Genomic DNA, 26,598 nt, shown 5'->3' with positions numbered 1-26,598 from the left:
TTACAGAAGAAAGAGAAATTGACTTACAGTTCCACGTGGCTGGGGAAGCCTCATAGTCATGGTGGAAGGCATGGAGGAGTAAGCATGGTGGCAGGCAAAGGAGAGCTTGGTAGGGAACTCCTTTTTTTATTTTTATTTAATTAATTAATTTATTTATTTTTATTATACTTTAAGTTCTAGGGTACATGTGCATAACGTGCAGGTTTGTTACATATGTATATTTGTGCCATGTTGGTGTGCTGCACCCATCAACTCGTCAGCACCCATCAATTCATCATTTATATCATGTATAACTCCCCAATGCAATCCCTCCCCCTCCCCCTCCCCCCTCCCCATGATAGGCCCCAGTGTGTGATGTTCCCCTTCCCGAGTCCAAGTGATCTCATTGTTCAGTTCCCACCTATGAGTGAGAACATGCAGTGTTTGGTTTTCTGTTCTTGTGATAGTTTGCTTAGAATGATGGTTTCCAGCTGCATCCATGTCCCTACAAAGGACGCAAACTCATCCTTTTTTATGGCTGCATAATATTCCATGGTGTATATGTGCCACATTTTCTTAATCCAGTCTGTCACTGATGGACATTTTGGTTGATTCCAAGTCTTTGCTATTGTGAATAGTGCTGCAATAAACATACGTGTGCATGTGTCTTTGTAGTAGAATAATTTATAATCCTTTGGGTATATACCCAGTAGTGGGATGGCTGGGTCATATGGTACATCTAGTTCTAGATCCTTGAGGAATTGGCATACTGTTTTCCATAATAGTTGAACGAGTTTACAATCCCACCAACAGTGTAAAAGTGTTCCTATTTCTCCACATCCTCTCCAACACCTGTTGTTTCCTCATGTTTTAATGATTGCCATTCTAACTGGTGTGAGATGGTATCTCATTGTGGTTTTGATTTGCATTTCTCTGATGGCGAGTGATGATGAGCATTTTTTCATGTGTCTGTTGGCTGTATGAATGTCTTCTTTTGAGAAATGTCTGTTCATATACTTTCCCCACTTTTTGATGGGCTTGTTTGTTTTTTTCTTGTATATTTGTTTGAGTTCTTTGTAGATTCTGGATATTAGCCCTTTGTCAGATGAGTAGATTGCAAAAATTTTCTCCCATTCTGTAGGTTGCCTGTTCACTCTGATGGTAGTTTCTTTTGCTGTGCAGAAGCTCTTTAGTTTAATTAGATCCCATTTGTCAATTTTGGCTTTTGCTGCCGTTGCTTTTGGTGTTTTAGACATGAAGTCCTTGCCCATGCCTATGTCCTGAATGGTACTACCTAGATTTTCTTCTAGGGTTTTTATGGTATTAGGTCTAACATTTAAGTCTCTAATCCATCTTGAATTAATCTTCGTATAAGGAGTAAGGAAAGGACCCAGTTTCAGCTTTCTACTTATGGCTAGCCCATTTTCCCAGCACCATTTATTAAATAGGGAATCCTTTCCCCATTTCTTGTTTCTCTCAGATTTGTCAAAGATCAGATGGCTGTAGATGTGTGGTATGATTTCTGAGGACTCTGTTCTGTTCCATTGGTCTATATCTCTGTTTTGGTACCAGTACCATGCTGTTTTGGTTACTGTAGCCTTGTAGTATAGTTTGAAGTCAGGTAGCGTGATGCCTCCAGCTTTGTCCTTTTGACTTAGGATTGTCTTGGCAATGCGGGCTCTTTTTTGGTTCCATATGAACTTTAAAGCAGTTTTTTCCAATTCTGTGAAGAAACTCATTGGTAGCTTGATGGGGATGGCATTGAATCTATAAATAACCTTGGGCAGTATGGCCATTTTCACGATATTGATTCTTCCTATCCATGAGCATGGTATGTTCTTCCATTTGTTTGTGTCCTCTTTGATTTCACTGAGCAGTGGTTTGTAGTTCTCCTTGAAAAGGTCCTTGACATCCCTTGTAAGTTGGATTCCTAGGTATTTGATTCTCTTTGAAGCAATGGTGAATGGAAGTTCATTCCTGATTTGGCTCTCTGCTTGTCTGTTACTGGTGTATAAGAATGCTTGTGATTTTTGCACATTAATTTTGTATCCTGAGACTTTGCTGAAGTTGCTTATCAGCTTAAGGAGATTTTGGGCTGAGACAATGGGGTTTTCTAAATATACAATCATGTCATCTGCAAGCAGGGACAATTTGACTTCTTCTTTTCCTAACTGGATACCCTTGATTTCTTTCTCTTGCCTGATCGCCCTAGCCAGAACTTCCAACACTATGTTGAATAGGAGTGGTGAGAGAGGGCATCCCTGCCTTGTGCCAGTTTTCAAAGGGAATTTTTCCAGTTTTTGCCCATTCAGTATGATATTAGCTGTGGGTTTGTCATAAATAGCTCTTATTATTTTGAGGTACATTCCATCAATACCGAATTTATTGAGCGTTTTTAGCATGAAGGGCTGTTGAATTTTCTCAAAAACCTTTTCTGCATCTACTGAGATAATCATGTGGTTCTTGACTTTGGTGCTGCTTATATGCTGGATTATGTTTATTGATTTGTGAATGTTGAACCAGCCTTGCATCCCAGGGATGAAGCCCACCTGATCATGGTGGATAAGCTTTTTGATGTGCTGCTGCATCCGGTTTGCCAGTATTTTATTGAGGATTTTTGCACTGATGTTCATCAGGGATATTGGTCTAAAATTCTCTTTTTTTGTTGTGTTTCTGCCAGGCTTTCGTATCAGGATGATGTTGGCCTCATAAAATGAGTTAGGGAGGATTCCCTCTTTTTCTATTGATTGGAATAGTTTCAGAAGGAATGGTACCAGCTCCTCCTTGTACCTCTGGTAGAATTCAGCTGTGAATCCATCTGGTCCTGGACTTTTTTTGGTGGGTAGGCTATTAATTGTTGCCTCAATTTCAGATCCTGCTATTGGTCTATTCAGGGATTCAACTTCTTCCTGGTTTAGTCTTGGGAGAGTGTAAGTATCCAGGAAATTATCCATTTCTTCTAGATTTTCTAGTTGATTTGCATAGAGGTGTTTATAGTATTCTCTGATGATAGTTTGTATTTCTGTGGGGTCCGTGGTGATATCCCCTTTATCATTTTTTATTGCGTGTATTTGATTCCTCTCTCTTTTCTTCTTTATTAGTCTTGCTAGCGGTCTGTCAATTTTGTTGATCTTTTCAAAAAACCAACTCCTGGATTCATTGATTTTTTGGAGGGTTTTTTGTGTCTCCATCTCCTTCAGTTCTGCTCTGATCTTAGTTATTTCTTGCCTTCTGCTAGCTTTTAAATGTGTTTGCTCTTGCCTCTCTAGTTCTTTTAATTGTGATGTTAGAGTGTCAATTTTAGATCTTTCCTGCTTTCTCTTGTGGGCATTTAGTGCTATAAATTTCCCTCTACACACTGCTTTAAATGTGTCCCAGAGATTCTGGTATGTTGTATCTTTGTTCTCATTGGTTTCAAAGAACATCTTTTTTTCTGCTTTCATTTTGTTATGTACCCAGTAGTCATTCAGGAGCAGGTTGTTCAGTTTCCATGTAGTTGAGCGGTTTTGATTGAGTTTCTTAGTCCTGAGTTCTAGTTTGATTGCACTGTGGTCTGAGAGACAGTTTGTTATAATTTCTGTTCTTGTACATTTGCTGAGGAGTGCTTTACTTCCAATTATGTGGTCAATTTTGGAATAAGTGCGATGTGGTGCTGAGAAGAATGTATATTCTGTTGATTTAGGGTGGGGAGTTCTATAGATGTCTATTAGGTCCACTTGGTGCAGAGATGAGTTCAATTCCTGGATATCCTTGTTAACTTTCTGTCTCGTTGATCTGTCTAATGTTGACAGTGGAGTGTTGAAGTCTCCCATTATTATTGTATGGGAGTCTAAGTCTCTTTGTAAGTCTCTAAGGACTTGCTTTATGAATCTGGGTGCTCCTGTATTGGGTGCATATATATTTAGGAGAGTTAGCTCTTCCTGTTGAATTGATCCCTTTACCATTATGTAATGGCCTTCTTTGTCTCTTTTGATCTTTGATGGTTTAAAGTCTGTTTTATCAGAGACTAGGATTGCAACCCCTGCTTTCTTTTGTTCTCCATTTGCTTGGTAGATCTTCCTCCATCCCTTTATTTTGAGCCTATGTATGTCTCTGCATGTGAGATGGGTCTCTTGAATACAGCAGACTGATGGGTCTTGACTCTTTATCCAGTTTGCCAGTCTGTGTCTTTTAATTGGAGCATTTAGTCCATTAACATTTAAGGTTAATATTGTTATGTGTGAACTTGATCCTGCCATTATGATATTAACTGGTTATTTTGCTCATTAGTTGATGCAGTTTCTTCCTAGCCTCGATGGTCTTTACATTTTGGCATGTTTTTGCAATGGCTGGTACCGGTTGTTCCTTTCCATGTTTAGGGCTTCCTTCAGGGTCTCTTGTAAGGCAGGCCTGGTGGTGACAAAATCTCTAAGCATTTGCTTATCTGTAAAGGATTTTGTTTCTCCTTCACTTATGAAACATAATTTGGCTGGATATGAAATTCTGGGTTGAATATTCTTTTCTTTAAGAACGTTGAATATTGGCCCCCACTCTCTTCTGGCTTGTAGAGTTTCTGCCGAGAGATCTGCTGTTAGTCTGATGGGCTTCCCTTTGTGGGTAACCCGACCTTTCTCTCTGGCTGCCCTTAAGATTTTTTCCTTCATTTCAACTTTGGTGAATCTGGCAATTATGTGTCTTGGAGTTGCTCTTCTGGAGGAGTATCTTTGTGGCGTTCTCTGTATTTCCTGAATTTGAATGTTGGCCTGCCCTACTAGGTTGGGGAAGTTCTCTTGGATGATATCCTGAAGAGTGTTTTCCAACTTGGTTCCATTTTCCCCCTCACTTTCAGGCACCCCAATCAGACGTAGATTTGGTCTTTTTACATAATCCCATACTTCTTGCAGGCTTTGTTCATTTCTTTTTCTTCTTTTTTCTTTTGGTTTCTCTTCTCGCTTCATTTCATTCATTTGATCTTCAATCGCTGATACTCTTTCTTCCAGTTGATCGAGTCGGTTACTGAAGCTTGTGCATTTGTCACGTATTTCTCGTGTCATGGTTTTCATCTCTGTCATTTCGTTTATGACCTTCTCTGCATTAATTAATCTAGCTGTCAATTCTTCCACTCTTTTTTCAAGATTTTTAGTTTCTTTGCGCTGGGTACGTAATTCCTCCTTTAGCTCTGAGAGGTTTGATGGACTGTAGCCTTCTTCTCTCATCTCGTCAAAGTCATTCTCTGACCAGCTTCGATCCGTTGCTGGCGATGGGCTGTGCTCCTTTGCAGGGGGAGATGCGCTCTTATTTTTTGAATTTCCAGCTTTTCTGCCCTGCTTTTTCCCCATCTTTGTGGTTTTATCTGTCTCTGGTCTTTGATGATGGTGACGTACTGATGGGGTTTTGGTATAGGTGTCCTTCCTGTTTGACAGTTTTCCTTCTGACAGTCAGGACCCTCAGCTATAGGTCTGTTGGAGATTGCTTGAGGTCCACTCCAGACCCTGTTTGCCTGCGTATCAGCAGCAGAGGTTGCAGAAGATAGAATATTGCTGAACAGCGAGTGTACCTGTCTGATTCTTCCTTTGGAAGCTTCCTCTCAGGGGTGTACTCCACCCTGTGAGGTGTGGGGTGTCAGACTGCCCCTAGTGGGGGATGTCTCCCAGTGAGGCTACTCAGGGGACAGGGACCCACTTGAGCAGGCAGTGTGTCCGTTCTCAGATCTCAAACTCCGTGTTGGGAGATCCACTGCTCTCTTCAAAGCTGTCAGACAGAGTCGTTCGCGTCTGCTCAGGCCTCTGCTGCTTCCCCTGTTGTTTTTTTAGCTGAGCCCTGTCCCCAGAGGTGGAGTCTATAGAGACAGGCAGGTTTCCTTGAGCTGCTGTGAGCTCCACCCAGTTCAAGCTTCCCAGCGGCTTTGTTTACCTACTTAAGCCTCAGCAATGGTGGGCGCCCCTCCCCCAGCCTCGCTGCTGCCTTGCGGTTAGATCGCCGCAGCCTGCTGTGTTAACAATGAGGGAGGCTCCGTGGGCGTGGGACCCTCCCGGCCAGGTGAGGGATATATTCTTCTGGTGTGCCCGTTTGCTTAATGTGCGGTATTGGGGTGGGAGTTACCCGATTTTCCAGGTGTTGTGTGTCTCAGTTCCGCTGGCTAGGAAAAGGGATTCCCTTCCCCCTTGCACTTCCCAGGTGAGGCGATGCCTCGCCCTGCTTCAGCTCTCGCTGGTCAGGCTGCAGCAGCTGACCAGCACCGATTGTCCGGCACTCCCTAGTGAGATGACCCCAGTACCTCAGTTGAAAATGCAGAAATCACCGGTCTTCTGTGTCGCTCTCGCTGGGAGTTGGAGACTAGAGCTGTTCCAATTTGGCCATCTTGCTCCGCCCCCCCGGGAACTCCTTTTTTTAAAGCCATCAGATCTCATGAGACTTATTCACTGTCATGAGAACAGCATGGGAAAGACTTGCGCCATGATTCAATTACCTCCCACTGGGTTCCTCCCACAACACGTGGGAATTCAAGATGAAATTTGTGTGGGGACACAGCCAAACTATATCACACATTTAGGTTGCTTCCAAATCTTGACTATTTTGAACAGTGCCACAAGAAATGTAGGAGTTCAGATAGATCTTTGGTATATTATATTCCCTTCTTTGATGCATATACCCAGCAGTAGGATTGACAGATCATAAGTTAGCTCTATTTTTAGGTATTTAAGGACCCTCCAGACCTTTCTTCATAATGGTTGTATTAATTTAAATTCTTATCAACAGTGTACGAGGGTTCATTTTCTTCATATCCTCATCAGCATTTTTATTGCCTGCCTTTTGTATATAAGCCATTTTAACTGAGGTGAGATGATATCTCACTATAGCTTAGATTTGCATTTCTCTGAAGACCAGTGATTTTGAGTGCCTTTTCATATACCTGTTTGTCATTTGTATGTCTACTTTTGAGAAATGTCTTTTTAAATCTTTTGTCCATTTAGATCTTTTCCTATAGAATTGTTTGAGCTCCTTATATATTCTGGTTATTAATCTCTTGTCAAATTGGTAGTTTATAAATATTTTCCCTGATTTGGCGGGTTGCATCATCACTTTGTTGAATGTTTTCTTCACTGTGCAGAAGCCTTCTAACTCTATGTAATCTCACTTGTCCAGTTTTTTCTTTGGTTTTCTATGCTTAGGAGTTATGACTTAAGAAATTTTTGCTCAGATCAATGTCCTAGAGAGTTTCCCCAATGTTTTCTTCTAGTAGACTCATAGTTTGAGATCTTAAATTTAAGTCTTTAATAAATTTTGATTTGATTTTTGTATATGGTAAGAGATTGGTTCTAGCCTCATTCTTCTGCATATGGATCCAGTTTTCTCAGCACTATTTATTGAAGAGACTGTTCTTTCTCCAAGGTATGTTCTTGGCAACTTTGTTAAAAACGAGTTCACTGTGGGTGGGTGGATTTGTTTATGGGTTGTTCACTTGCCATTGGTCTATTTGTCTATTTTTATGTCACTGCCATGCAGTTTTGATTACTATACTTCTGTAGTATAATTTGAAGTCAGGTAATATGATTTTTCCAGTTCTTTTTGCTTAAGATAGCTTTGACCTTTCTGGGTCTTTTGTGATTCCATATAAATTTTAGAATTGGTTTTTAAATTGCTGTGCAGAATGTCATTGGTATTTTGATGCAGATTGCATTAAATCTGTACATTGCTTTTGGTAGTATCAACATTTTAACACTATTATTCTAATCCATGAACATGGAATGTTTGTCTGGTTTTTTTTTTTTTTTTTTTTTTGGTGTCCTCTTAAATTTCTTTTATCAGTGATTTATAGTTTTCATTATGAGAATCTTTCACTTTTTGGGTTAATTCCTAGGCATATCATATTGTGTGTGGCTATTGTAAATGTGATTACTTTCTTACTTCTTTTTCAGATTCTTCACTGTTGGCATATAGAAGTGCTACTGATTTTTGTATGTTGATCTTGAATCTGGCAACTTTGCTGAATTTATTTAACAGTTGTAATAGTTTTTTTTTGTTGTTGTTTTTTTTTAGAGTTTTTAGGTTTTTCCCAATAATAAATCATATCACTTGCTAACAAGGATAATTTGACTTCTTCCCTTTCAACTTAAATACCAATTATAACTTTCTCTTGTCTGATTGCTCTAGTCACCACTTCCAGTACTATGTGGAATACGTGAAAGTTGGCATGTTTGTCATGTTCCAGGTCTTAGAGGAAAGCCTTTCAATTTTCCCATTCAGCATACTACTAATAGGGAGCCTGTCATATATGGTTTTTGTTATTTTGATATATATTCCTTCTATATCCATTTTTGTGTGTGTGAATGGATGTTGAATTTTATTAAATGCTTTTTCAACATTAATTGGAATGATCATATGGTTTTTGTCCTTCATTCTCCTGATATAATCTATGACATTGATTTGCATATTTGGAACCATCCTTACATCCCCGGGATAAATCTCAGTTGGTCGTGATGAATGATCTTTGTAATGTATTTTTTAATTTGGTTTGCTAGTATTTTGTTGAGGATTTTTGCATAAATATTTATTAAAGATACTGGCCTGTAGTGTTCTTTTTTTAAATGTGTCTTTGGCTTTCTTATCAGGATAATTCTGACTTCATATAATAAATTCAGAGGTATTTTTTTCTTCTATTGTTTCTACTAGATTAAGTAGGATTGATATCAGTACTTCTTTAAAGGCTTGGTAGAATTTAGCAGTTAAGCCATCGGGTCCCAGGCTTTCATTTACTGGGAGACTTTTTATGATGGTTTTAATTTCATTACTTGCTATTGGTCTGTTCAGGTTTTGGATTTCTTCCTGTTTCAGTCTGGGTAGGCTTTATGTGTCTAGGAATTTATCAATTTTCTCTAGATTTTCCAATTTATTAGCACATAGTTGCTCATAGTAGCCACTATCTTTTGAATTTCTGCACTATCAGTTGCAATGGCTCCTTTTTTTTTTATGTCCGATTGTATTTACTTGAACCTTCTCTCTTTTTTTCTTAGTGTGGCTAAAAGCTTGTTAGTGTTGTTTAACTTTTCAAAAAACCAACTTTAGTTTTCATTTATCTTTTGTATTGTATTTTTTCATTTCCATTTTATTGATTTATGCTTTGATAGTATTTCTTTTTTTTAACTGATTTCGGGTTTTGTTTGTTCTTACTTTTCTGATTCTTTAAGGTGCATTGTCAGGTTTTTTGTTCAAAGTTTTTGTTACTTTTTCACATAGGCTCTTTTATCTATAAAATTCCCTTTTACTACTGTTTTCATTGAATACCATAGGATTTGATATGTTATGTCTCTATATACATGTTTCAATTTTTTTCTTAATTTCTTCATTGACTCACTGGTCATTCAGGTGCATATTATTTAATTTCTATGTATTTGTATAGTTTCAAAAGCTTCTCTTTTCATTTTTAGTTTTACTCTGTTGTGTTCAGAGAAGATGACTGATATTATTTTAATTATTTTGAATGCTTTCAGATTTGTTTTATGACCTAACATATGATCTGTCCTTGAGAATGATCATTGTGTTGAAGAAATGAAAGTGTATTCTACAGTCATTGGGTGAAATGTTCTGTAAATATCTACTAGGTCCATTTGTTCTATAGTGCAGATAAAGTCTGATGTTTCTTTGTTGAGATTCTGTTTGGGAGATCTGTCCATTTCTGAAAGTTTGGTTTGCAGTCTCCAGCTGTTTTTGTATTGTGGTCTATCTCTCTCTTTATCTCTAATAATATTTCGCTTATATAGCTATGTGCTCCAGGGCCAGGAAAATATACATTTGAAGATAATTGGATCCCAAGTCCAATATTACAGTATTTTTTGCAGACTCAAAGAGACACAACCTTGGTGGCCTTTTACATGATCTGCAACAATTCTTTGGATACTCAGCCAGAGACTCTTATTATCATCCCTTACTTTCTCTGGAACAGAGTCAGTCTCTCTCTCTCTCTCTCTGCTGAGCCATCTGGAACTGAGGATGCAGTGACACAAGTACTCCTGTGTTTCCCTCTACTGGGACTTCACTGGGTTAGAACTGAAGCCAGAACAGCACTGGATCTTGCCCAAGGTCCATTGACTTATGTTTACTCAAGGATGTAGGGCTCTCAAATCAGTAGGTGGCAAAGTCACCCATGTTGGTGTCCTTCCCTTTAGGGCAGTGAGTTCTCCCAGGCCCTGGGCAGGTCCAGAGATGCTGTCTGGGAAACAGGGTTTAGAGTCAAAAACTTAGAAATTTGCCTGATGTCCTACTCTGCTACAGCTACACTGGCAAGCAAAGCCCAGTATAAAGTCCTTCCTACTCTTCTTTCCCCTTTTCACAAGCAGAGGAGCCTGTTCCTGTGGGCACCACCACCACCGGCCCGTGGGGGATTTCTGCTGAGCCATCTCTCATGTTCACTTAAAACCTAAGGGCTCTTCGGTCAGCTTGTGTGAATTCTCCCAGGTCTGAGACTCACCCTTCAGGGAGGTGGGCTCTCTTCTGGCCCAGGGCACGTCCAGGAATGCTGTCCAAGAGCTTAGGCCTCAACTTGGGGATCCCAAGGGCCTGCTTGTTGCTCTACAGCACTGCAGCCAAGCTGGAACCTAAGGTGAAAGACAAAGTCCCCTTTACTTTTCCCTCTGCTTTTCTAAAACAGAAGGAGTCTTTCCCTGTAGCCACCATAGCTGGGAATGTGCTGAGTCACACTTAGAGTCAGCACATCTCAGAGCCCATTGTCCATGGCATACTCCCGAGGTATCACTGCTGCTTATGTAGGACCCAGGGGCTCTTTAGTCAGCAGGTGATGAATCCTGCCCGTACTCAGTCATTCCTTTTGGGCCCAAAATGTGTCGAGAAATGTCATCTCAGAGCTAGGTCTTAAAACGGGGCCCTCATGACTCTGCCTGGTGCCCTATCTTACTGTGCCTGAGCTGGTATCCAAGATGCAAGACATAGTTCTCTTTACCCTTTTCCCTCCTCCCATTAAGCAGAAAGAAGGAGACACTTTCACTGCTGTGAGCGGCACTGCCTGGAGTTGAGGGAGGATTGGTGCAAGCACTGCTTTAGCTGCCCTGGCTAGTGTCTCCCTAGGTTACATGCCACCCCAGTCCTCATCGTCTGGCTCTAAGTCCATCCCAGCACTAGGAGTTGCCCAGGAATTGCAGTCCCTGCGTCCTAGACTGCCCTTCAAGTGTACATAGGACCCCAGAGCACTTTGGTCTGCAGTGGCAAGGCTTGCCAAGAAACTCAAGTTTGGACCAATGGGATGGGCAATTCCCCTCTGGCTAGGTCTGGTCCAAATGTTGCTTCTGGATGTGGTCAGTGGCTGAGCCCTGCTATGGCTTTGCTCTCTGCTATGACAGGGTAGCACTCATTTCAATGCTAAATCCCCTCAGTGACTACGCTGTCCCTCCTCCCAATGCACAGACTCTCCAGACTGCAGGGTTGCTGCCAAGGGCATGGGGGAGGGGGTTATCATTGATTCAAGACAGTCTCTCTGACCCTCTTCAACGCCTTTTTTTTTTTTTTTTTTTTTGAGACGGAGTCTCGCTCTGTCGCCCAGGCTGGAGTGCAGTGGCCGGATCTCAGCTCACTGCAAGCTCCGCCCCCCGGGTTTACGCCATTCTCCTGCCTCAGCCTCCCGAGTAGCTGGGACTACAGGCGCCCGCCACCTCGCCTGGCTAGTTTTTTGTAATTTTTAGTGGAGACGGGGTTTCACCGTATTAGCCAGGATGGTCTCGATCTCCTGACCTCGTGCTCCCCCCGTCTCGGCCTCCCAAAGTGCTGGGATTACAGGCTTGAGCCACCTCGCCCGGCCAACGCCTTTTTAAATTATATGAAGTTAAAACTAGGTACTGTGATTGTGATTGCTCACAGTTGCTCAGGTTCTTGTGACAGTCCTTTTTTGTGTGCAGAGAGTTGTTAAAACTTGGTGTTTCTGGAGGGTTACAAAGAGTGTACGCTTCTATTTCACCATCTTGCTCTGCTATCCACTCTTGTTTTTGACCACGTCCTAGAGAGTGAATTTGCAAAGCTGCTTATTGTTACCATTCCAGAATTGAAAATTTCTCACTACTTTTGATTATCTGGGATTCTGTTTATTAACCTGAGCTGTTACTTCTGGAGTTCAACATTAACCTAACTTTCTCTAATTCTCTAGGTTTCTACAGAGAGTATTAAAATACATGTTTGATACATGGTGATATTAGAAGAATGTCATCTTGATTTATTTTGTTATGAGTGTTATTTTGTTGCCATGTCTCAGAAGTCAGACAGCACTGTCTTGTTTAATACTGTCTGAAATCTGATGCATAGGTCAGTATGTTGGTATACAATTTGAGGCTAGCTCTTTCACTGTTGTGCCTGTAGTCACTGCAAGTATAAATTGTTTAGGGACTTTATTGTGTTAAAAATGTATAGCCATATTAAAAGGTAATTACTCGTTATCAGAGAGAATTCTAACATCCAGCTCCTGCTGAGTATTTGTGCTCTAGTTGGTGGCCTCATATAGTTTGCCTCTTTGTCCCCACCCAAATCTCATCTAGAATTACAATCCCCATGAGTTGGGGGAAGGGCCAGGTGGGAGGTGATTGAATCATGGGTTCGGACTTCCCCCTTGCTGTTCTCATGATAGTGAGTTTTCATGAGATCTGGTATCAAAGTTTGTGGCACTTGCCCCCCCGCCCCCACCATGTGAAGAAAGTGCTTGATTCCTGTTCTTCTTCTGCCATGATTGTAAGTTTTCTAAGGCCTCCCAGACAGGCTTCCTGTTAAGCCTGGGGAATTGTGAGTCCATCAAAACTCTTTGATTCATAAATTACCCAGTCTCAGGTAGTTCTTTATAGCAGTGTGAAAATGGAGTAATATAGAGCCAATCTTGTTATTAATTAATGTGAATTCTTAGCTGTTAAGCTATTATCTGTGTAATCCATCAAATTTGTCTATTATAATTCATTGTATTTGTGATATCAGCTGCCTCACCTTATTTCTGCAAAAATTTTAATGTAGTAAAAGTAGTCCTACTTAATATTACCACTTCATGACTTTTGTTAATAGAAAATTTGAAAACTTATGTAAATAGACAAAGCGCCTGACCTTACATAAGCAATATAGAATTATGATATGCTGCTTTTGTTCTTATTAAGTTAATATTCATTTGTGTATACATATGAGGTTATTTACTCAGGGTTCTCTAGCGGGACAGAATTAACAGGAAGGATATCTTTATAAATATAAAGGGGAGTTTATAAAGTATTACCTAACATGATCGTGAGGTCCCACAATAGGCTGTCTGTCAGCTGAGGAGCAAGGAGAGCCAGTCTGAGTCCCAAAACTGAAGAACTTGGAGTTGGATGTTCGAGGACAGGACGTGTCCAGCGTGGGAGAAAGATGTAGGCTGGGAGGCTAGGTCAGTCTCTCTTTTTCAAGTTTTTCTGCCTGCTTTATATTCGTTGGCAGCTGATTAGATTGTGCCCACCAGATAAAGGGTGGATCTGCCTTCCCCAGCCCACTGACTCAAATGTTAGTCTCTTTTGACAATACCCTCACAGATACGCCTGGGATCAATAATTTGTATATTTAATCAAATCAAGTTGACACTCAGTATTAACCATCACAGAGGTGAACTTGAAATTGGTGTGATTAGATACCATTTGGTATGTCACAAAAAAAGTCCTTGCCCAAGTATTTTTTTTCCACTTTTTTTTTCTTTTATTTGTATGTATGAGACAGAGTCTTGCTCTGTCACCCAGGCTGGAGTGCAGTGGTGCGATCTTGGCTCACTGCAACCTCCGCCTACCCAGGTTCAAGCGATTCTCCTGCCTCAGCCTCCCGAGTAGCTGGGATTACAGGTGTGCACCACCATGCCCAGCTGCTTTTTTGTATTATTAATAGAGATGGGGTTATGCCACATTGGCCAGGCTGGTCTCAACCTCAGGTGATCCACCCACTTTTGCCTCCCAAAGTGCTGGGATTACAGGTGTGAGCCACTGTGTCCAGCCCACATTTTTGCATGTATTTTCTCTTTTAAATATTTTGTTAGAAAAAGGAAAAGATAATTGTTATTGCTAAAATAGATACAGAGAAAGTGATAATTTTTCTTACCATTCCCCTTCTGAATATACTTCCAGCCTCACTTGCAGGTATGCATTAGGAGCAACCACTTATATAGGTAACCACATTCTCGTGTTGTTCAAGCAGACATATACTTTTTGTTACTATGCATTTTCACATAGTCTTATATAGACAAAAGGGGAATTTGTTTTCACTTTTATTCACCTTAGAAAAACAAGGTTATAGTGTATATATATATATGTATATATGTGTGTATGTATATATGTATATGTATATGTGTATATATGTTTATATATGTATATTATTCAGTAAATTGCTTTTCTACTCAAAAACTTTATGTATATCCTTCCAACTCAAATTTTGTGTCTCATGTAAACTAATATTTAACTTTCTTATTCCCTCAAATACAGAATTATCTGCCCCCACCAAAAAAAATTCTTTACAAATTTGTTCCTTTGGCCCATCTTTTAAAATTATTTTTACTGTTATGACAAGGCCCCTTTATTCCTTAGTGATGGTATAAGAATTTTTACATATTACTTTAGTTTTGAGGTCAACTTGATTAATTTTACCATCTTATCTTTGCTCATAACCTACAATAACATTTTGCCAAATACCAGTAGTAATAAATTACTATTTTTTTCTCCACCTATATTCTTGACCTAAAATTGTAAAGTATTTTCAGGCAAATGAACATTTTTTAGAGTGTTGAATCTTCCAATACATGATTACAGCTATGTGTCCAGTGATCCATTATTTTATACTATAAAGTTTTAAATTCACTTAATATGCTTGCTAAAGTATGTTTTACAATGTTAGTGCTTGCTAACTTACCTTTTAAGCTTTCTGTTGTCCATCAGTTTTTTTTTTTTTTTTTGCAATTGTGTGTTCTACTTGATTAGATTACATAGAAACTATTTTTGTAACCTGTGTCTTTTTTGCATATATTTCTAAATTGTCGGCTTCCATTTATTTTAAGTTGTATTATTTTTAATTGTCTCTATGGATAATAGTATTTTTATTATAGGTTCCTCGAAATAATCTCACCAAATATTTACCACATCCACATTGTGATGCAAATGAGCACAATAGCAACAGATTGCTTACGAATCTTCATGCCTCACCTCCCCGTCCTTGTATTTGAGGCCAAGGTTGTTCATTTCTGCTTTAGTGGGAACTTACATGAAAACTTTTTCGATGGACCTTGATGCCATTTGTCTTAATACTGATTATTAACCATAGATTTTAAATGAGAGTACTGACCATGCTCCAATATAATGATAGGTAAGTGCTGGCAACCCAAAATGTATTACTTGAACCTACTTGGATTCTAGTGTTCTGATACTATTAATATATATATATATATATATATATATATATATATATATATATATATGCTGGTTAAAAGGTAATAACAATTTTACATTTTTGGCACTTTTGATGCATTAGATAAATGGGAAATACGAATATATACTGTGAGTAGTAAATAATTCTGGTAGGGATTAAGTGAGACAAAATGAAAGTCTAGAATGCAATGACTGACCCATGGAAAGCAATGCAAATATAGGAATTCTTATACTTTTTTCTGTTTTAAGTCCTATTGTTTTTGTTACTATCAGGTAAATATATTCCCCTTTTTACATATGGAGTATCATCTCATTTAAATGACCTAAATATTCATGCTTTTTCAAATGGTGAGCTCATGTAAGGAATTGTGCCGATATGTTGTAAATTAAGAGTATATGTGCTGATTATTTCAAGTTAACATCAACTTTGTTCAGCAACACCTCATTAAAAATGCTTGAATTGTACGGTTTAAATAATTTTAGTTTTAAAATTTCACTTAGGGTGTACTCACTTTGTAAAGATTCATGGAGCTACACACGTGGTTTGTGTACTTTTCTGTGTGTATGTTATGCCTTGACAGAAATAAGACAAACACCATCCCACAAAAAAACAGTAATCACCTGGGTTTAGTAGACCAGATACCAGTTCTTGCTCTTTATTATCCCAGAGTTACTTTTTTCAGCCCTATATAAGTAGCAACTAACAGTAATTTTGCTTTCTCCAATTTACTACAGTATTGTATTTGTATTTAGTAATGATTATAGCTAGATTATAAAGTTTAGAAAACTCAGCCACTTTACAATATATAGTCCACCCATCCCCTACATGGATATACAGCAGGTTATAAAGACTTTTTCTTTATTGGTAAATATTTCTCTTTTTTTTTTTATAAATATTGAAATAGTTGATTCTTATGTTTTAATAATTTTATGTAACTTGCTTCTCTTGTCAATATAAGTAAACCCTAATTAAACAAGTATAACCACTGTCATTAGTTATTGTTATTATTAGCTTTAATGAAGAATATGTGTATTATCTTCTTTTGCATATGAATGAATCTCACAGCTTTTACAGGATCAATTACTTGTTTAAAATCCTAAAGCAAATGATTGGCCTAGTTTCCTTCTTACCTGAGAAATGTATATTTTCTAATAAAAACTATAATTAGTGTTTTTTTAGCCTAACTAGTCAAATTAAGTAAAAATAGTTAAAAATAAATTAATGACCTCCCCCAAAAATGTTTGCTTCCATATCTTTGTTTTAACCAATGTTAAGTGTCTGTCCCTTCTATTTTCACATTATTCTTCATGCTTAAACATATATACAAATCTAGAATATTGCACAGGTTAGGGACCAAGTAGGTATGTATGGAGTCAATGATATACACATATGTACATGTATATATTCTGATAGATATATAGATAACCAGGATTCTTGACATCAATGTTTTTCTTTTCTTTATTTTTTAACTAACAAAACAGTATCACAGTATACATATCATGTAGCAAATTGATAGTTGAATAGAGGTATTAATCTAAGGATACTAGAAGAATTACTCAAAGTACTTACATGCTGTTAGGTAGGTATATGTCTTCTAAATAGGAAATCAATATGGTATGAAAGAATGTGTTTTGTCAAGGATGGAAATAATACTGTAATGATATAGTTATGTATTTCTCTGTGGCTCTTGAGTTTCTCCAAGTATTTTCATATACATTGACTTGTTTATACCTCATGACAATGCCAAGATGTAGAATGCATAGCTCAAATATCTTGTAATGAATTAATAAGATGATGCCCATGCTGCAAGTACTCCGTCTGTCATGTAAATAAGCATCAAATGGGTATAAATTATTATAATTAGAGATATCAATATCAGGTATTTTTCCCCAGGATAGAAAATTTGAGGCTTTTATTTGTTAGATCACTTATTAAGCATTCCATAGCAAGAGAGAACTCTAAGTAACTCTTGAGGTTTTAAGTGAAATTTATTTATTTTCTAATAATACACATAACATTTTTTCAACCTCATAGATGATACAAAGTAACTATGTATGGTGAAAAATGAAAAACTAATCTTCTCCCACAAATTATTCAATTCTCATTCATTTTTAAGAAATGTTACCTGCTTCATTGATATAATTTAATAGCATATTAAACTGCAGTGAAAGTTGCTCCTGGATATTTTCAGAATGGAGTTGTTTGCTAGTCACATTAGAACTAGATCGTGTATTATCTCTTAGGAATACCCCAATATCATTTCATTAGGGGTGCTTCTCTCTCTCCTCCTTCCCTTCCACTCTCTCCTCCCCTTACCCTTCCTCCCACCCACCATGGTTTATATTTTTAAATTAAGCTTTGTTTTGTACATATGATGATCTTGTCTGTGTGTGTGTGTGTGTGTGTGTGTGTGTGTGTGTTGTTTCTTCCTTGATCATTCCAAAGGATCTTTAACAGAAGAGTATACTTGTTTAAGATGAGATTATATCTGTTCTATTACATTAAAAACCTTCCTGTAATATGCTCCTTTTGCTCTTATATTTGTTCAGCTTTTTGAGTTATAATTGACAAAAAATTGTATATATTGAAGGTGTACAACTTGATAATTTGATGTATGTAGACATTGTGATACATTTACTGAAAACAAGCTAACACGTAACCTCACATAGTTATGATTTTGTGTGTATATGGTGAAGGTATTAACATTTACTATGTTAGCAAATTTCAAGTATGCAATACAGTATTAACTGTTATTACAATGCTGTACATTAGATCTCCAGAATTAATTCATCTTACAACTGAAAGTTTCTACACTTTGACAAACATCCTCTCTTTTTCCTCCTCACCTCCAGACTCTGGCAACCACCATTTTACTCTCACCTTCTATGATGTTAACTGTTGAAGGATTCACATCATAATTGAGATTATATAGTACTTGTCTTTCTGTACCTAACTTTTTTACTTAGCATAATGTACTCCAGTTTCAACCATGTTGTTCTAAATGGCAGTATTTTTTTTCTTATTATGGCTGAGTTGCATTCCATTAACTAGCTAGCTAGTTAACATTGTTTTCATATCTTAGCTGTTAGGAATAATGCTGCAATGAACATGGGGGTGCAGATATCACTTCAGGATAATGATTTTATTTCCAACAAATATGTGCCCAAAAGTGGGATTGCTGGACATAGGTAATTCTGTTTCTATTTTTTGATGCGTCTACATATTATTTTCTATAGTGGCTGTACCAATTTGCATTCCCACCAATATTGTAAAATGCTTCACTTGACACCCTCACCAACACGTATCTTTTGTCTTTTTGATAATGGCCGTCTGAGCATGTATAAGGTGATATCTCATTGTGGTTTTAGTCTTCTTTTCCCTCATGATTCATGATGTTGAGCATCTTTTCATTTATCTTTTTAGCCACCTGAATGCCTCCTTTGGAAAATTGTCTCCGCAGATTCTTTGCCCATTGTTTAATCTGTTTGTTTCTTTGTGCTATTATGTTATATAAGTTCATTATATATTTTTGATATTAACTCATTATCAGATATATGGTTTGCAATTATTCCATAATTTGTCTTTTCAGTGAGTGGATTGTCTCCTTTGCTGTGCAGAAGCTTTGCAGTTTGATGTAATCTCACTTTTTATTTTTACTTTTATTGCTTGTGCTTTTAGGGTCTTTCTAAAAAAATTCATTGCCAAGAACAATGTAAGAGAATGTTTTTCTATGTTTTATTCCAGCAGCAGTTTTAAGGTATTTTGTCTTATGTTTAAGTATTTAATCTATTTTGAATTGATGTTTATGTGTGGTGTAAGATAAGAGTTCAGTTTAATTCTTCAGCACATGGATATTCAGTTTTCCCAACACCATTATTAAAGAATGTATTCACTCCTCCTTATGTATCCTTGGTGCCCTTGTCAATGATTATGTATATGTGGGTTTATTTCTGTAATCTCTTCTGTTCCATTGGTCTGTCTATTTTTATAATAGTACAATACTGTTTTTATTACTGTAACATTGTAATGTAGTTTAAGAAATGTGATATACCAAGGGTTTGTTCTTCTTACCCAAAATTGCATTGGCTATTCAGAGCCTTTGTGTTTCCATACAAATTTTAGGATTTTTTAATTTTTATGAAAAATGTCTTTAGAATTTTGGTAAGGATGGCATTGTATCTGTGGATTTCTTGGTATAGTATGGACATATTAACAATATTCTTTATTTTTTATTTCTGGGTACATAGTAGGTGTATATATTTGTGGGGTATATAGCATGTTCTGATACAGGCGTGCAATGTGAAATAAGCATATGATGGAGAATAAGGTACCAATCCCCTCAAGAATTTCTGCTTTGATTTACAAACAATTCAATTATACTCTTAAAGTTATTTTAAAATATAGAATTAAGTTATTGACTATACTCACCCTATTGTGCTATCAGATCACAGGTCTTATTTATTCTAACTACTTTTTGTACTCAATAACTATCCCCAACTCCTGCCCCAGACCCTACTATTCTTCCCAGCCTCTAGTAATCAGACTTCTACTCTCTATGTCCATGAACGCAATTCATTTCTTTTGTAGATCACACAAATAAGTAAGAACATGCAATGTTGCTTTTTTTTTGTCTGGATTATTTTACTTACATAATTATCTCTAGCCATGCATGACAGCCAAACAGCTAATATTACACTGAATGGGGAAAAACTGAAAGCCTTTCCTCTAATATCTGGAAAATGACAAGTATGCCCACTTTCACCACTGTTATTCAACATAGTACTGGAAGTCCTAGCTAGAGGAATAAGACAAGAGAAAGAAATAAGGGGCATTCAAGTTGGAAAAGAAGTCAAATTATCCTTGTTTGTAGATGATATCGTCTTATATATTGGAAAAAACCTAATGACTGCTCTAAACAACTATTAGAACTGATAAACAAAAGTAGCCAGATACAAGATCAACATACAAAAACAATAGCTTTTCTATATCACAACAGTGAGCAATGCAAAAGGAAATAAATTGATTCCATTCATAATAGCAACAAATAAAATTAAATGCCTAGGAATTAATTAAACCAAAGAAATGAAAGATCTCAATAAAAACTATTAGAAGTTGATGAAATAAATTGAAGTTGACAGGAAAAATGGGAAAATATTCCATGTTCATGGATTAGAGGAATCAGTATTGTTAAAATATCCATACTGCACAAAACCATCTACAGTTAAATACAATCCCTCTCAAAGTACCAATGCACTCTTCAGAGAAATGGAAAAATCAGTTCTAAAATTTGTATGGAACCATAAAAGACCCAGAGTAGTGAAAGCTATCCCAAGCAAGAAGAACAAAACTGGCAGAATTACATTACCTGATTTCAAACCACACTACAGAGCAATAGCAACTGAACAGCATGGTACCTGCACAAAAACAGACACATAGACCAGTAAAACAGAATAGAAAACCCAGAAACAAATCCACACACCTACAATGAACTCATTTTCAACAAAAGTTCCCAGAACATACACTGGGGAAAAGATGGTCTCTTCAATAAATGGTTCAGGGAAAACTGGATATCCATATGCTTAAGAATGAAAAAAGACATCTGTCTCTCACCACATGCAAAAATAAAATCAAAATGGATTAAAGACAAATCTAAGACCTCAAACTGTGAAACTACAAGACAACATCAGAAAAACTCTCCATTACATTGGTCATGGCAAAGCTTTCTTGAGTAATATCCCACAAGCACAGGTAACCAAAGCAAAGGTGGACAAATAGGATCAAATCAAGTTTAAAAGCTTTTGCATAGCAAAGGATAAAATCAAGAAAATGTAGAGAAAACCCACAGAACGGGTGAATATATTTGCAAATTACCCATCTGACAAGGGATTAATAACCAGAATATATAAAGAGCTCAAACAACCCTGTAGGAAAAGATCTAATAATCTCATCAAAAATGGTTAAAATATTTGAATAGACATTTCTCAAAAGAAGACATATAAATCGGAATATGAAAAGGTGCACAATATCATTGATGATCAGAGAAATGCAAATCAAAAGTACAATGAAATATCATCTCACCCCAGTTAAAATGGCTTATATTCAAAAGACGGGCAATAACAAATGCTGGCAAGGATATGGAGAAAAGGGAACCCTTGTATATTGTAAGTGGGAATGTAAATTAGTACAACTATGGAGAACATTTTGGGGTTCCTCAAAAAACTAGAAATAGAGCCACCATATGATCCAGCAATCCCACTGCTGGGTATGTATACCAAAAAAAGAAACTAGTATATTGAAGAGATGTCTCCACTCCTGTGTTTGTTGCAGCACTGTTTACAATAGCTAACATTTGGAAAGCAACCCAAATGTCCAACAGATGGATGAATAAAGAAAATGTGGTAATCATACACTAGGGAGTGCTATTCAGTCATAAAAAATAATGAAATCCTGTTATTTGCAACAACATAGGTGGAACTTGAAGTCATTACTCTAAGTGAAATAAGCCAGGCACATAAAGACAAACATTGCTTGTTCTTGCTTATTTGTGGGATCTGAAAATCAAAACAATTTAACTCATGCAGATAGAGAGTAGAAGGATGGTTACCAGAGGCTGGGAAGGGTAGTAGGATGTGGGGAGAAAGGTGGGGATGGTTAGTAAGCACAAAAAAAAAGGTAGTTGGGAAGAATGAGTAAAACCTATCTGAGAGCACAGAAGGGTCACCATAATCAATAATATAATTGCCCATTTAAAAATAACACAAATGTTATAATTGAATTGTTTGTAACATGAGATAAAGGCTTGAGGAAATGGATTCCCCATTTTACATGATGTGATTATTACCCATTCATGCCTGTATCAAATCATCTCATGTACCCCATAAATATATACTCCTACTGTGTACTCACAAAAGTTAAAAGATAAAAAATAGAGAAACCCTAACCTACACCATAGTCATGAAGGTTAATACCAATGCCTTTTTCTAAGACTGTTTTAGTTTCAGCTCTTACATTTAAGTTTTAAATGCATTTTCAGTTAATTGTTATATATGGTGTGACATAGGGTCCAATATTTCTTTTGTATGTTGATATGGAATTTTGTCAGCATACTATGTTTGAAAGCATATCTTTTTCCTCATTAAAGGAAACCTTAACAAGGTTTTATACTACCTTGTTAAATATCAATTGATTACCAATGTAGGGCTTCCTTTCTGGACACTGAATTCTATCTCATTGATAGATCGATGAATATCTCTCTGCAGCACCACCCTGTCTTGCTTATTATAGCTTTTTAGTGAATTTTGTAACCAGAAAGTCTGACTCTTCTATATTTCTTATGCAAGGTTGTTTTGGTTATTCTTCATCCCTTGTAATTCCATATGTATTTTAAGATCATCTGTTTCATTTTTGAATACAAGCAGTTGGAATTTTGATAGAGATTGCATTGAATCTGTAAATTAATTTGGGAAGTAGTATATCTTAACATTATTAAATTTTCTGATTCATGAACAGGAGAGGTATTTTTTTTATGCCTTTAGGTCTTCTTCAATTTTTTTCAGTGATGCTTTGGAATTTTCAGTCAATAAATCTTGCACTTCTTTTTTATATTTATTCCTATGTATTTCATTCTTTTTTTTTATGTGATTATGATTGAATTATATATCCTTAAATTCACTTTGGATTGTTCATTGCAACCATAAGGAAATAACATTTATTTTTGTATATTGATATTTTTATATCCAGCAACTCTGTTGAATTTACTTATTAATTCTAATAAAGTTTGTGGATTTTGATGACTTCACAATTATTTCATTCATGAGTAGATATAGTTGTACTTATTATTTAACAATGTAGACCCTTTATATTTATTCATTTTGCCTGATCATCCTAGCTAGAACTACCTGTAAAATGTTTAATAGAAATCATTAAAGTGAATATCTTTGCTTTGCTATTGATACTCGAGGGAAAGCATTCAGTCTTCAACCATTATGGTATGATGTTAGTTGTGGGTTTTTTATATATGGCCCTTATCAGGTTTAGTAAGTTTTATTCTATTCTTAGTTTTGGGGGCATTTTTATCATGAAAGAGTGGTAGGTTTTGTCTAGTGTTTGTGTGTGTGTGTATATATTGAGAAATGAATGGTTTTCTCATTTCTTCTATTGATATGTTGTATGATATTTGTTTTATTTTCAGATGTTAAACCATCTTTGCATTCCTGGAAAAAAATCCCACTTGGTCCTAGTGTGTAATCTTGTTTGTATGTTGCTTGATTCAGTTTGGTACATATTGTTTTGTGTGGAACAAGAAAGCGAGCCCACTAAATCACACAACAAATCGTCCTAATGAATATATGGTATAATTGCCTCCCCCATAATATAAATGAGGAAGCTCCTCTGCTTCATGGATTATTTTCTGGTCTAAGCCCACTCTCCACCTAATACTAACTCCTACCCAAATCTAACATCCCCCTACCCTAAGATTTATTCCTGTATTTTTCCCCTCTTCTCTGCAATTGAGCCCTTGGGTACCAAGTTTGATGGATTTTGGCAGCCAACTCCTCAAGGGCTATCCTAGAAGCCATCCAAAAACCAAACTCACTAGAGACTTTTGGTGTAAAAATTGAACAACTTAATAGTCATCAATTTTTCTGTAAAATCTCAAAGTAAAATTTTGGTAGACACATGAGTCTTAGTTCAGGCTACTATAATAAAGTACCATAGACTGGGTGGCTTACTTCTTATGCCTCTGGAGGATGGAAGTCTGAGATCATGATGCTGGCATGATCTCATTTTGCTAAGGGCCCTTTTCCGTGTTGCAGACTGCCAACTTCTTGAATTCTCACATGGCAGAAAGAGCTAGCTAGCTTTCTGACTTACGAAAAGGGTACTAATCTTATTCATGAAAGTTTCACCGTCATTACCTAATTACCTTCCAAAGTTGTTCCCACCACCAAAAACCATCAAATTGGGGGTTATGATTTCAATATATAGATTTGGGGGAGGTATGCAAACATTCAGACAATAACAGACAAAACATACTAAATAATTAAGCATGTATACACACAGGTTTTATTTTTATGCCATTCTTGTCTCTTCCACCCAAACCAGATGGTGAAGAATCACTATTCAGCCAATATTTTTGATCTTAAGAATATTATCATGGATATATTTTTGCTTAATGATGGAAAACTCAACTTTCAATCCTTGATGGATTGCACTGGAGTGTATAATTTCAAATGAGATTATAATCTGACAGTTTTTCCCAAATATCTAAGGAACAAAACAGAATATAATGAACCAATTTCATTTTATTGGTGTCTGTCAATGTTTGAGCTCAAAACACATTGTTATACTTATTGCAATTAGTCGCAAATTCAATTCCTTGTATAGTGAATATCCTTTCTATAATTTCTTTTTAGGTTTACCTTGATTACTCTCAGAAGTACATTATCACAAGTGGAGTTTTAATAATAATTTACCAAATTCTCAAAAACGTTTAATAGGGCTTTCAAGCTTCTTATATATAGAAAATATATGCAATTTAAAAAAATTTAACAGCTTTATAATGTCAGATTTTCATATTCTGTGGCATGGGTTGGTATTTGTTTAAACTCTTCAGTATTCTTCAAACCTGTTTATAATTAATCTTTACAGTGTACATAATTTTCAAATAAGAGTTGTTAATATATATTAAAAAGGGGATCTTAAAATACTCAGTCCACAATATGCCTCTTTTCAAATTTAAAAGTGCATAATGGATGTCCATGTAGCTTAATTTATTTTAGGAATTTACCTTCCTACTTAACACTAAGTCATGGTTATCCTCCTTTTCAGTATGATTCTATTGTGTTATATCTTTAAATTCATTTTTTGTTGCCCATGCAAAATTCATTAGTTTTCATTGCCTGGGTGTTTAATTATATTTTGCTTTATAATCATGACTGTACTCAACACTATTAGATGATTAATTCTGTTTAAGAATTCTTTGTCAATTCTCGTATAATACTCATTGTTGTAATTAATGTGGGATCAGTATCTATAGTGGTAAATATGCTCCATTACCTTTTTTTAGTTCTCGAGTAATATTATCTAGATTATCTCACCTAAGAGTTACCTACTTTTCCAGTTGAAATTTATATTTTAAAAATTCCTAATAAGATAACATTACATTTTTGTTTTTACTTTAACTCTTGTGAAAAATCAAAGATTTTTTTGAGAAAATATAACAAATTTTGATATACATATATATTTTTGTGAACTACTTTTAGTTGTTTAGAAAAAGTTTGTGGTTTTTTGTATAGAACTTGAGTAATTCTTAATAAATATAATTCTAAATTTTCAAATGTTGTGAATTGTAAATTCATACTAAATTTGGTTAACTTTTCAAAATAATTAATGATGGTGTAATACTGATGAAATAATAATTTATCTAGTTTTATTTTCAGTCTGCCCAACCTGCTTAAGACTGTTTTAGAGGAGAAGGGGAGAAGGGGAGATTCATGGGCTATATGCTTTGATAATATCATTCATGTGTTTGTACTGCAAAATTAATGTTAGTCCTCACTTTACATAGTCACAACAGGTAGTTATTAAAACCAAGGGAGATAATAGACTTGATTTTCATCTAGACTTTCCTCCCCACCCCTCATACTCTGCCTGCTAGAACTCTGCTGTGAAATCTGGGCCCTCAGTTAATCTCTTTAGAGAGGAATTTTTGCCAGATTCTCCAGATTTCCATAGTCAGTCACCTGAAACCACAACACATAAGAGATATTTAGGTCTCCAGCCACCTTGGCCTCCTTGCTGTTCCTCAGACACCCCCTCAGATTTTCAAAATGACTGCTTGCTCTTTCTGAAGAGTCTTCCTTCCAGCTATCAGTTGGGTTGACTCTTAAAACTCAAGGATCTTTGGTCCAATGTCCACTACTCGATCATGCCTGCTATGCCCTCTCCAATCAATACAGCATTCTCATCTTTGTCTTTAACTTTCCCAATCTCCCACCGTGCTTTTTTCACCTGCTTCTTTATCTCATATCACGTATCATATTCTAGCATGGGTTTTCATTTATTCATTATGTTTTCTGTAGAGTGAACAATCGTCTAGGCTTGCTTGGAAGTAAGGGGGGGTTTCCCAGGTTGTGGAACTTTTCAGTTTTAAAACCAGAGAAGTCCCATGCAAACTGGGATGAGTTGTCTAACTTGTTTCCTCGTCTTTCTCCTCCCAGCACAATG

Source organism: Rhinopithecus roxellana, chromosome 7, assembly GCF_007565055.1.
Source record: "Rhinopithecus roxellana isolate Shanxi Qingling chromosome 7, ASM756505v1, whole genome shotgun sequence".
Taxonomy (NCBI): domain Eukaryota; kingdom Metazoa; phylum Chordata; class Mammalia; order Primates; family Cercopithecidae; genus Rhinopithecus; species Rhinopithecus roxellana.
Note: the sequence above shows the minus strand (reverse complement) of the source record.